Below are 13760 nucleotides of genomic sequence, written 5' to 3'. Positions count from 1 at the left end.
CACATTGTCTTAACCTGAAGAAAACTTCTTTAAGAATTGTCCATTTTGGGTATACTCAAGATAGAAAAATGTTTAAAGTTAAAAAGTTATTGTCTATAACTTCACTTTTAATAATAATAAATAAATTGCTTTCTTTATATTATTTATATATTTATAAATCCATATCTGTAAATATAATAATAAATATAAATAAATAAATAAATTATGAATTATATTTGTGTAAAAATTTAATTATCAATTAGCTAGAGAAATTTTGAATTCTTCTCCTAAGTTAACATAAATTTAATGTATGAATCATTATTTAAAATTATTAAATAATGCACTACTGGGAGTTCTTTTTATAGAATGATAGCATTGCTTACAACAGTGCTATATGTAACACCTGACGAAGCAATTAATTGCATAATAGTTCTGAAAAATATTTTGGAAACACAATTTCACATATACAAAGAGTTGTTTAAATGTGTTTTATTTTAGACAAAGTAAATATAAAATTGTCTTAGTGTGACATTTTAATTGCAGCTTACTTTTTAATAACATGGTACAATCAGAATACCAAACTTGGATAATGTGACATAGCCCATTCACATCACTGTCCATCATAATTATTTTCTTCTCTTACACTTTAGACTATTGATTCTCAAACTTTTTGCCCCCCCCCCCCCCAATTGAGAATAAAAAATTTTCTAGCGCCCTGAAAATTTTGTAATACAAATAAATCTGAAAATTAAAGGGTTTTGATTTAGCTTTAATGACAAATTGTGAGGTCTTTAATGTAGTGTTGTAGTTTTTGAATTTTGTTCATTTTGTGTCGAGATATTGAAATCTTTAATGATTGAGACTGTAACATGATCTTAGGATAAGCTGAGAGCAGATGATAAATGTTACAGTTTCAATCTTTAAAGATTTCAATACCTCAGCACAAAATGGACAAAAGGTGAAAACTGCAACACTATTGTACCTTACAATTTATCATTAAAGCTAGATCAAAACCCTTTAATTTCCATATTTATCTGTATCAGTACATTGCTTAGATTGGAAGACATGCAGCATTAGAGACACAAGTGGCCTTTTGTCTTTAAAGTGGAATATTTTGGTTCAGAAAAATCGTAGAAACACATACAAAAAAGAAATTAAAGTTAAAAAGTCGTAAGCTTTTAAACTTTAATGCAGTTTACTGAAAAAAATCTGTTTCCACCATGCGCTCAATCAAACGCAAAGAAAAACTTTAAAGCTTTTTTCTCACTGATTTTTTTTTTAATTTGATAATTTTTGAAATCTGAAGTATACTGTCAAAAAGTAGAGTATTCAAGCTTTAATATTTTTTTTATTCGTCTCTTTAAGCCTCTTGGTTGCAAAATTAAAGTAGTTTGAATACAATCATTTTCTATCATAAAATATAGGTATCCCTTTACTTTTATGTACTAGTGTAGCAGGTATTTAATTTTAGTTTAAAATATCAGGAAAATATAATTTTTGCCTTTTTTTAATTAGCCATCGCCTTCCTAGACTGCCTGAACGTCCCCAGTTTTCTGCGGGCCTTCTAGCCCCCTGAAGGTTTCCTGTGCCCACAAGGGAGTGTAATTGCCTACTTTGAGAACAAATGCTTTAGACTATTACAGTAGCCATTCCAACAAAAGTCTATAAATTTTGTTTTTATTTTTCTGCCCTTTGACACCACATTAATTTGATTACATTTACACCTTTTTTTTTAAGAATGCGAGACATTTATTTACATTATATAAAAAATGTAGCTTATTTGCATTGAATCCTAATAGATTCAGTTATTTATGAAATTTGTAAATGTATGTTTTCAGATTGGAAAAAAGTGCCCATTTCTTTAGCCTCAAGAGAACTACAGTCTAAATTCGTGTTAAAATGTATGTCAAGTGCCATAAAATTAATGGCTATCGTTGACCTGGCATGAGTCACAGTTCATTTCTGAAAATGACAGCCATTCTCAATAATAACAAGTATTCAATACCAGGATTACTAGGGAAAGTGAGAATTAAACTGATTTCTCACTATTCACTTCAATGAGTCAAATATATGTTGCATAATCAGCTTGCTAACCCACCGAAATAGGTGATATTCAGTCCTACATGTGAGACATATTCATTGTTTAATGGAAATACAATGAACATGTACAATGGTTGTACATGGTTCACTATACAAGTGTAATAGTGAACTTTAACCTGTTGATTTTAAGCACAATTCATTGTAAACATGTTCATTATACAAGCATAATAATTTACGCTTGTATATTGAACATAATTATTCCCAGAGAAAGTAACTGCAACTGGTGCTGTTTGTACTATGGATGCTTTATATGTATTATAGCCACAAGGATGATCGAGACATAGTATAAAGCAACAAATCAATGTATCCTTTTCCCTTATGAAACAATGCATTAACTCAGCAGGGGAATCTCTAAATTTAGCATCTTTGAAAATTAGAGATCAGATGGTTCTAAATACTTGTGTCAAATTTAAAACCTGTATTTTTATTTTTAAATAAACTGTTGTTAACTTTCTGAGGTATCTTTTCTATGCAGACTTCTGAAAAACATCCACACTACATTGTCATCTTTGTCTTGGTGTTGTTAGTGTAACTTACTTTTTAAACTGTACATTTTAAGAATTATTTAAGTTTTAATATTTTTAAAATTTAAAATTTTTTAAGTGCGTTTCAAGAATTATTACATTCTTAGTTTTAATTTTTATTTTCAGTTTGATTTAAAAAAATTGCTGCTGTTATGGTTGAGTAAATTTACCTGTTTGGGTTGGGTAAACATAGTTTTGCTCACGAGGGTGTTATTCCTGGCTGAGAAAATATTACATTATTAAATTACGCTGTATTCTTGTATCTAGCTGTAAATTTACTGATAACATTACCCTTGATACAAAGTTTATTCTAGCTATAGAAAGAAGTTTACTCAATATCATTTTTCCTTGGAGAAAGTGTAATTTACAGTTAAATGATACTAGAATTGCCCTAAAATCACAAAGACAAAGGTAATGAATGTGTTTCTCAGATTTCTGATTTTGTAGGAAAAATTATTTCAGAAAATTCATACTTTGTTTAAAAACAAACATAAAAAAATTTATATTAGCAACTAGAAACATTTGATCTGTTACATTAAATTGATATCTATGAGAATTGGATAATTTGTTTTAATTTTAGAAACCAATCAATTTAGGCATTAGCTCCTGAGGCCCAAAATTTAGGTTCTTTTTTCTCTGACCCCAAACCTGACATGATCAAATTTAATAAAAAATTGATTCTACTTTTGTTCAACAGAGATTAAAATGAGATAAATTTTATTTAAGATATGTATTTTTATATAAGTAATATCAAATGATAATGTGGTAAGCTGTTCACATGAATATTTGTCTAATGAAATTCAGGTGACATTAGGCCATCAGCAAAGTTTCTGATATTTGCATCTTAGATTACTTCATGGAGTTAGGTTTGACAGGTCCTTCATCAATTACATCATCTCTATTGCATAACAAATTAGGTGACTAAAGGATTTTGAATCAATGGAGAAGCAAGTGTATCATAGCCAGTTGCTAATTCAAAAAATGGAGCTGTAAGAGTCACATATTTTCTGGGCATTTCCAATATTTTATCAGTTGATATTTCTCTTATTCTTTCGTTGTTAATATCTTTTATCTTAGTGCTAACTAACTATCTAATTGATGAAGATAATACTAGCTGTACATTGCTTCATTGGGGAATTAGTTTATCTTTTTTTATAAGAGAGTTGCAGTCTCATTACATTCTGTCCTATGTGTGAAGGAATCCACTGTAAAAATATTTCCTTTCCAGACTGCCAAACTGCTATTTTATTGAAACAACAAAATTGCTGTACATCAAAAGGCCAAAACATATTACTGTTTTAATCAAATATTTGAATTCAATTGAACAGCCTTAAGAAATTGTAAGACATTTTATATCATACATTGTTGCCTAAGATACTTTTGATGTTAGCCCCTAGCTTAAACTTCCGTAGTTTAAGCTTTGTGAACTCACAAGGATGTGATGTACCGTTAGTTTACAGTTGCAGCAAGCACAGACAGGTGCATCGGTCTGATTCATGAGGTGTTCGTGATTAAGTTTAGTGTGCCCTGTTTGCAAACGGCAAATAATAACCTCCTTTTGACAGTTCCTCTCCTCCTCTCGACAGAATCCTTGATGTATCTGAGTTTATTATCTTTTGTAGCAATAAAGTCACCTTACCTTTTTCCTCGAAGAGTGTATTTAACAGAATTAATAAAATCGGCAGCAGTAACACAACTGGTGAAAGACTGTTGACTACATGCATCTTTAGCAGCAGAATCCGCATGTTCATTTTCTGGGATTCCCACATGACTAGGGATACAGCAGAAACTTGCTTGTGTGTTGTGATGGTTCAACTCAGCGATTGCATTATAAATTTTGGTGGTGGTTGGATGTCTTTTCTTTTTTTTTCTTTTTAAAAGGTGGAGGAACTCCATTTATGGGCGTCTGGGCAGTGTTGGGCTTGCTGACAGGTTCCGCAATTCCGCAAGATGTTATTAAATGCGCTGATGTTATTAAGATATGTGTTCCTGCGCACTACCAACTAAACCTCCACCCCTGGCTACCCACCCTTCCTGGTACAGCTGGTGTGTATTACTTCAGGAAGGGGGAATATGCCCTCACACACATTTAGACACCAGACACAGACCACACACCCTCAAGATACCAAACATCAGACTAAAATCTCGCCACACATTCCACGACATCCAATCATCACTCAGAATACATACTCACGCCGCACACTCTACACATCACATCAGTCAATCACATAAACAAACACCTCACAGACAATTGAATACTACAGCATATTACCTCACAGGTCACCATTAGACGTGGGAGCAGAGTGCCCATAACCTCATCGCACCCAGGCGACCCCACACGTACGGGGAACCCCGTAGGCTCTCAGCCATGTGCCTGTTCACCTTTGCACCCTCTGACGACTCCTTCTTCAACTCCTGCGAAACTTCTCCCAGACATACAGCTCCTCCATGATCTTCGTAGCAAACCTTGCTACAGCCATCCAGTTTTCCAACATGATCTGCTGCAGATCCTCTGGGAGGAACATTTACCTTCTATCTATGGTGTCCAATATTTCCCTCCTCAAATCAGGGTCAGCAAAATAAGACGTGATATGCTGTCTCTTCCTCGTCTACACACACACACCAGACAACTAGCGGAGTGATCTAGCTTAAACCTAAAAAGGTATTCTCTGAACCCCCTTGGCCCGCGAGAGAGTAATCCAACGAGCCATGGGCCCTTGCACCAACTTCTCAGGTCCCCAATTATGCAGTGTGTCTGTCAGCCTCTATCAGTAGTATCTCACCACATCTGCCATTCTCTCCTAATTTCTTCTATAATGGAGCTAGTCACACTCCTTTTTTCTGCAGGTGTTGATGCTCGTTGCTCTTTAATCTTCTTTCTGTGGGTTATCTCCAGATTGACAGGTAATTTTCCTGCCAACACATCGACTGCCTCTCGAGAAACTGTGTGATATGCAGCTGTAATATGGAGGCAGCTCCTTCTGTGTATTGATTCGAGAGCACCCCTGTATGCGCCCCCATATCTAGTGACCCCTACCTTATCTACGCAGTAATGTGGAGTATATCAATCCAGACAGCAGCCTCCTCCTCTGCTGCTTCAGTCCCCCACAGTTTGGCAGTAATCTGGCAACCAGATGCATCACCTTCTCAGTCTTCAAGCAGGCCTCCAAGAAGTGGGTGCTGAAATGGACCCTGGCATCCACTCATATTCCAAGATATTTTATCGCAGTCCTTGAAACTATCCTTTGGCCCTCAAGCACCATCTTCAGTGTTGGCTTTCATTTAGTTGTAATCACAACAATCTCTTTCTTATCTTGAGCCATAGTTAACCTGACTCCAGCCATCCAGATTTTGATTGTTGTGTATGAGCCTTGTATCCAGGCATCTCCCAAGGTACTTGACTCTACCACGAGGGCCAAGTCATCTGCGTAACGCACGAGAGTGATGCTGGCAGTAGAGAAGTGCGAAATACATCATCATATACTATATTCCAAAGGGCCAGCCCAAGGTTCGATCCTTGTGGAACTTCTTTATCTATGCACCATTCGACTGCTCTGTCCATTTTGCAGATCAATTTGCGCTCACAGATAGGAGAAAATTATCCTCAGATATGAGGTGACTCTCATGCTCTCCAGCGCAGCCCTAATGGAGTCATGGGTCATACAGTGAAATACATTGCGAACATCAAGTGCCATGAGCATGCAGATCTTCCTCCCTCCAATGATTTTCCTTGCCATACCAACGACTGACACCATGTCCAAAGCAGATCTTCCTCTGCGAAAACTGAACTGTTTATCCGAAAGTCTCCTTGCGTCCTCAATAACTTTGGTCAGCCTCTGCAGCAGCATGCACTCGAGTATCTTTGGTACGGTTTCGATCATCGCCAGTGATCTATAAGAGGATGGCTGCACTGGCTCCCTCCCCAGCTTGTGAACCAAGACCAGGTGCTGCTGTCTGCACCTATGGGGGAACACCCTCTCATCTAAACAATTATTGTATACCTTCAAAAAGGCATCAGGGTCCATCCCAACAGAAACTTAACTACCAAATTTGGCAAAAGATCTGGTCCTGGCACCTTACCCAGAGGTGCATCCATTTCACTGCTGCTGTAATCTCCGCTCTGGTGAAAAGTGGAGGGGAATTCACATCATCCTCAACTTCTGCAACGACTCCATCTCCATGAGGGAACAGTCGTCCCTCAATTATGTTCTGAACCTCTTCGGTGTTCAATGATAAGGTTGCTCTAGCTCTTAGTGACCTTTTAACGACAATTTTAAATGAATTCTCCCATGGGTGTGTCAATTTCTGAGATGAATTGTTTCCAAGATGCCCTTTTAGAATCTCTAATAAGCTTATTGAGCTCTCTCCTGCACCTCCTATATCGGGATATGTTTAACTGTTCTAGTGATTACAGATGCGTACACTGCACGAGCCTCCTAGCCTCAAGGCACTCCCTGCATTTCCGAGCGATGTCTTCTGTCCACCAATATACTGGGGAATGATTCTCCCAACAATACCTGCGAAGGAGAATAGCAGCACATGCTATTTCCAAGTAGTCAACCAGACATGCGGCCTCGTCCTCTACCGCAGTAACCTCGCATACCACACTGAGATCCAATGTCTCTGCAAATTCTTTCGGGTCCATACCCCTGGTACTCCACCCATGGGCCCAGAGAACCTCCATCTGTAACATTCATGAGGATGGCCTGGTGATTGCTCGCTAGATAGTTTTCACTTACCTGCCAGTCCCAAATCCGCGCTGCCAGAGCCGGCGTAGCAAAAGTAAGATCAATAATGGACCCAGTGGTCCCCCTCCTGAATGTTAGTGCACCTCTAAAGTTCAGGCATTCTAGATCCAGTAATGCAACAGCCTCAGTCAGCAATCTGTCCCTCATGTTGGTCCTGGGTGATTCCCAGGTAACTGACCAGGCATTAAAATTTCCAGCCAATAATGCCTGCTGGTGAGCTTTGAGGTCTCTAGTAAGCAACGCCAAGATTTCCCTGTATCGTTCTGCAGACATGTTAGGCGAAAGATATCAGCTGCAATTATAAATACCTCCAATCCTCGCCCTGACGAAACCACGCTCTCAGAATGTGCCGCACAGGTAGATACGCAATCGACCACATGACCACACCTCGATCCTCAGAGATAACCCACTCCAGTCGTGAGCAAGGAGACCCACCGGGTTGGTCTAGTGGTGAACGCGTCTTCCCAAATCAGCAGATTTGGAAGTCGAGAGTTCCAGCGTTCAAGTCCTAGTAAAGCCAGCTATTTTTACACGGACTTGAATACTAGATCGTGGATACCGGTGTTCTTTGGTGGTTGGGTTTCAATTAACCACACATCTCAGGTATGGTCGAACTGAGAATGTACAAGACTACACTTCATTCGCACTCATACATATCATCCTCTGAAGTATTATCTAAACGCTAGTTACCGGAGGCTAAACAGGAAAAAGAAAGAAGTCGTGAGCAAGGAACATAGGTCTCAAAGATGAGTGCAATATCAATGCCTATGTTTGAGATATAACTTGTCAGCAGGTCAAGCGTCAAGTGCTCCATGGTTCATATTAAACTGAACAATTTTCATTTCCACCAACAGGCTGAGGTACACCCTGTCCTCCACTGGTTCTCCTTGTTATTCTCATTATTGGCCCCTTTGGGACATGTAGCACTGCCAGTACGGTGTCCCTCCGCATTGCACGTAAGACACTTCAGTGTTTTGCTACATTCTACAGCATGATGTCAGTCACCGCCACAATTAAAAAATACAGCCTTCCTGTATTCACCCCTATAGTCCTTGCCATATGTCCTGTTTCTAAACATTGGTAGCACTGCAGAGAGAGATCAATAACATCTACTCTACAGCTCACAAGCCCGTTCTTCACCCTTCCCTTGTAACAATCTGTGTTGGGAGGCAACATATTGCCACTCTGGTTTCTCCAAAACCCAATCTAATTGTCACTCTTATATCAGCCAACAACTCCTGACCGGAGGCTGTAGACAGCCCCTGTAAGATCTCACCTGGCTGTCTGCTGTTCTCCAAGTCCCATACTCGGAGAAAGGCCGTTCTGGTCTTCGTGAGAACACTACCACCTTTTATAGTTGACGAAAGTATCTTCTTAAGGGCGCCATAGGTTTCCCTTTTCTCTTTAACTTTAATCTCCATATTTCCACAAGCCTTCCTTATAGAGAGAATTTCTGAATCAGCTGGGACCTTCATCTCTGTCTTGAATGATTTAAGGAGGTTGACATAGACACAGATCTTCTAAAACTTGGAGTGCACTACAAGAGTTGCTACAAATAAGGATGTGACTGTATTTTGGGTTAATGATATTCAACGCCTTATTGATGGCATACAGTTCAGCAGTGTAGACACTTGTAGTATTAGGTAGACCAAACATTAACAACAAATGTGCATCCAACAGTATCATTCTGTCTTGACCCATTTGTGTATCCCACTGCATCTGTGTTTGTCTTGGAGAGAAATTGGTAAAACATTAGCTGAAAGACGATAGGAGTTGTTGAATTTTTATTATATATGGTGAGGTCATAATTAAAATTTACAGGATCGAGTCTCAATGAAGAATATTAACAGGGATACAATGGGAAATTAGAAGGTGCATCAAAATTTAAAAGGTACAGTTAACTCCGGGTACGAACACCCATTGATGCTATATAACATTGATGGTCTTCTTACTGTTGTAAATGAGGGTTTATGAAGACTGTTTTAAAAACCAGGTGATTCCATTGTTCTTTAAGACAGGCAGAATAAGTTGCCAGCAGCTGTCCCATCTAGCCTAAAGTGATGGTTCATTGCAATCAACAAGTATGCTTGCAACAGGGCTTGATCGAAAGGCACCTGTAGCAAGATGAAGGAAAGCACAATGTACAGTATCCAGCTTCTTAAGCATGGTATGATGTGCTGACAAGTAGGTGATGCAACCATAATCCAAATAAACAGGGCTGAACTAAAGAATGATAAAAACAACATACATGATCGATCAGCTCCCCACTTGGTGTTGCTAAGGACTCGCAGCATATCTAGAATTTTGAAACATTTTGCTTTTAACTGTTTTATATGTTTGACTCAAGTAAGATGACTATCAAAAGACAAACCTAAAAACTTAACATCAGGAGAGATAGCAGTTGGCTCTCCATTGAGAAAGACTTGTGGAATAAAAGGGTCTTGTAGGTGAGAAAAGACTACACATTTTGTTTTCTCAGGTGAGAATGTGAAGCTGGTGATCTTGGACCAAGTTTCAAGGCAAGATATAGTACTCTGTAGTAGTCTCTCAGCTGTAACAGTTGAGCGGGATGTGATATATATAGCAAAATCATCAACAAATAAAGAACATGAAACAGGTGGTTGCACACATTTAGTAATACTGTTGGCTATAGCAAACAAGGTGGTACATAATACCTTTCCTTAAGGCACTCTATTTTCTAAGGTAAGGTGATGTTATTCAACACAGCATCTCTAACACAGACACAGAAAGTTATGTTATTTAAGAAACCCCTAATAAAGGCAATTATATTGTCCATTACTCCCCATTATTTAAGGGTGTTTAGAATGCCAGGCTGTATCGTACGCCTTCCTGATGCCAAAGAATATAGCGATGAGATGCTGGGAGAGCAGAAAACCATTTTGGATAGCTGTTTCCAATAATATCAGATGGTCAATGTTAGATCATCCTTGGTGGAAACCACACTGTTATGGAGATGGAGGGACGATTCTCTCCATCACTTTGCACAAAATGGTTGTCAAGGAAATAGGATGGTAGTCTGAGAAGCATGCTTTGTCTTTACCAGGCTTAAGTTCTGGAATGACAATGACTTCCAACCAGACAGGTGGGAAAGACTTGCGTACAGAACAACATATTATAAATATGCAATAGGTGTTGTAGTGCTGAATTGGGAAGGTTTGAGAGCATACTGAGAGGAATGTAGTCAGGTCCAGGGGAGGTGCCATGTGAGTTTTTTAATACGTATGACAACTCATTGAATGTAAAGGGAGCATTTAATTCACCAATTTAATTACCAACTTTTAATGATACTATTTCCACCTTCTATAAACAGTACTATCTCTGAAATCATTAGACATGGGAGTAGTGTGTGAGATGGTGTCTCTGCAATTCCTTCATGACTTTCTCCTAACATCAATGAATACCTGACAACATACTGCTCTAGCCTTACAATACAAATTTAGATGTTCATTTGTATGTCTGCAGTTAAATTTACACAGTGCCTGCCATCGTTTCCTAATTGCATGTTGGCAATTATCATTCCACCAGGGAATGGAGGGATGTCTAGGGTTTCTGGATGTTTGTGAAATGTATCTACTAGCATTCTCAAGTGTCAGAGAGGTAAACAAGGTAAGTTGTTCAAAGGCATGAGCATTAACGTCATACTGTGGTGGGAAGGCATTACGGTAATCATTCCAATTTGCTCTTCAACAATCCATCTCCAATGGTCTTTTGTTTACCACGTGATTGACACTAAAAGCAAATTGGCTTATGGTCACTACCATAAAAGACATGACAACAGACGAATTAAGATGAGGGAGTAAACTTGGAGAGATCGACTTGGAGGAGAGATCGATGTTGGACAATGTACCAGGCAATGACATAAACATGCCTGATCCATCATTCAACAGACAGAGGTTCAAGCCTTGTCTCATTCTGTTTATGATATTTCCTCAAGGGAACAGATTGTTAAGGCCCATGAAATATGGTGTGCATTGAAGTCCCCTACTATTGAGGAGATTTTTGTATATCTACAGCATCAAACTCTAAGTTCAATAAGAGATGTTGATTGCAGATATGCAATTTCAAAGGAGGGACAAAGATTTTTATGGCTGTTGCCATAAAAATCTATATACTCCTAAATATAAGGGCATATTTATATGAAAAATGAAACTAAAGAAATGAATAATAAAGTTCCTAATAGTTTAGTTGGGAATAAAAGAGAATGGAGATATAATTCGTGCAAGAAACTTATCTCAAGGCAGATAACCATACGATGTGACATCCATACCTTTATTGTTACCTTTTTTCAGCCCTTCAGGGTTTTATCATTCTGATCTTAAAATAGAAAATATTTTTAGATTACAGACAATTTAATTTTACTTCTTGAATATTTCTTTAGGTAATTTAAACAAAAGAAAGTATTCCTCCCACTTATTAGATATATGAGGTGTGGCTATTAAATAATGAGACTAATGATGTAAAATATTTTATTTTAAATCTATACATATTTAGTTATTATCCCCTTCAATATAGACCCCTACAATGCTCCATATGAATTTTCTGTTGTTCGAAATGGTTCTGGAAGTCTTCTGTGAGCTCTTTCATGACGGGTGCCACTTTTTCTTTCACAAGTTCAGTGGTCTGAAATAATATTGTTCCTTTTAACACAGATTTGACCTTGGAGAACAGATAAAAGTCACATGGTGCCAGGTCAAGCCAATGAGGCGGATGGTCCAACACTAGGATGTTATACTTGTCTAGAAACGTCTTGACAGACGATGCATTGTGAGCCGGTGCGTTGTCCTGATGAAGAACCCATGACTTGTTCTTCCACAATTGGGGTTGTTTTTTTCTTATTTTTTCACGGAGTTGAACAAGGACCTTAAGGTAGTAATGTTGATTAATAGTTTGACCTTAAGGAAGGTACACAATCCTATGAATATCGAAAAAACAATCATCATGGCTTTGAATTTTGATCATCTTCAACGTCTTCTCGGACATCTTGAAAACGTATAAACCTCTCAAAAACCATGTTATGGGTGTAATTAATAATATAATTCTACTGAATATGAAATTATTCTTTGAAAACACTTAAATATATAAATGTTTTCGATTCCTGTATTTATTTACTGTATGTACAATATATTTTTAAAACCATTCATTATAATTTGTTTCATAGAATTTAATATGCACATAGCACATTTGCTCCTTTTTGTATAGCTAGGTCATATCACTAGAAACGTGTTCTTAATTACATCCAAAAATCATAGATTCTGTTTTAAACGATTAAATCAATAAGTCACCCGTTTAAATTAGACACACAAAAATATCACTAATAAATTTGCGCTGATGATTGTGACTATATTTAGAACTGTGCTCTCTTTCGGTTTAATGTAAATTGGTCGTGCATTTTATTTATATATTTACGATTGTTTTATATTCAAAGATTGTTACAATTGTAGTTATTTTGTTTCCATATCTAATAAGATATGAATTATTAAATTTAAATCCAATAAATATATTTCCTTTATGATATTTATTAGCTCTTTGTAAGTGCTATATGTGAAAATTGGGTTTGTTAGGACTAATATTTCTTAGTTATTACTATTCTTTAGCGGATTGTTTTACTTTTATTCATGTGAAATATTATAAAAGGATAAATATAATATTTTTACAAATTTACACTGAAGGACAACATATTTTATAAAGCAGTTCATCATAGGTTGTTTTACGAAGTTTAATATGCTCCTTCGTCCCCTTTGGCATTGGTATGCGTTATCTCTAGAAACATTTTGATTTACTCCGAAAATCCTAATTTTCTTTTCAAATAATTAAACCAATAAGTAACGCTTTTAAATAAAATTCACAAATATACCATTTATTAATTTGCACTGGTTGGCCACATATTTTAATAGCGGTGGCACTTATATCATAGAATTTAACATGCACTCAGCTCATCAAGCTGACTTTGTATTACTGTGTTTAATGATTATAAATAACTGACTGATTGTTAATGAAATTTCTAAATTCCTCCTTTAGTCTATCATTCGAATTTCATTAACGTCAAATATAATGCTAAATCCTATAAATAAATTTACGGTTGATACAAAAAGTTTCTAATGTCATCCGTAATAAAAATATGCACACAGCTCATTTGTCGTAAGTGATGGGGTAAACTGTGTAAATTAAGGAGGCACAGGCGTAATTTTATATGTGAGCATGTTTTTAATCGGATTATCATTCGCTTCCCGGGTTTAATGCGAGTTAGTTGCGCGTTTGTTGCATATTTATGATAATTTTATATCCAAACATTTTTCATATCTCATCAGGTATGAATTCTTTGATTTAAATTTATATTTATATATATTTCGTTTTTGTATTTATATAAGCTGATTTGTATATGTGATAT

Source organism: Lycorma delicatula, chromosome 4 (genome assembly GCF_047948215.1).
Source record: "Lycorma delicatula isolate Av1 chromosome 4, ASM4794821v1, whole genome shotgun sequence".
NCBI classification, from domain to species: domain Eukaryota; kingdom Metazoa; phylum Arthropoda; class Insecta; order Hemiptera; family Fulgoridae; genus Lycorma; species Lycorma delicatula.
Note: the sequence above shows the minus strand (reverse complement) of the source record.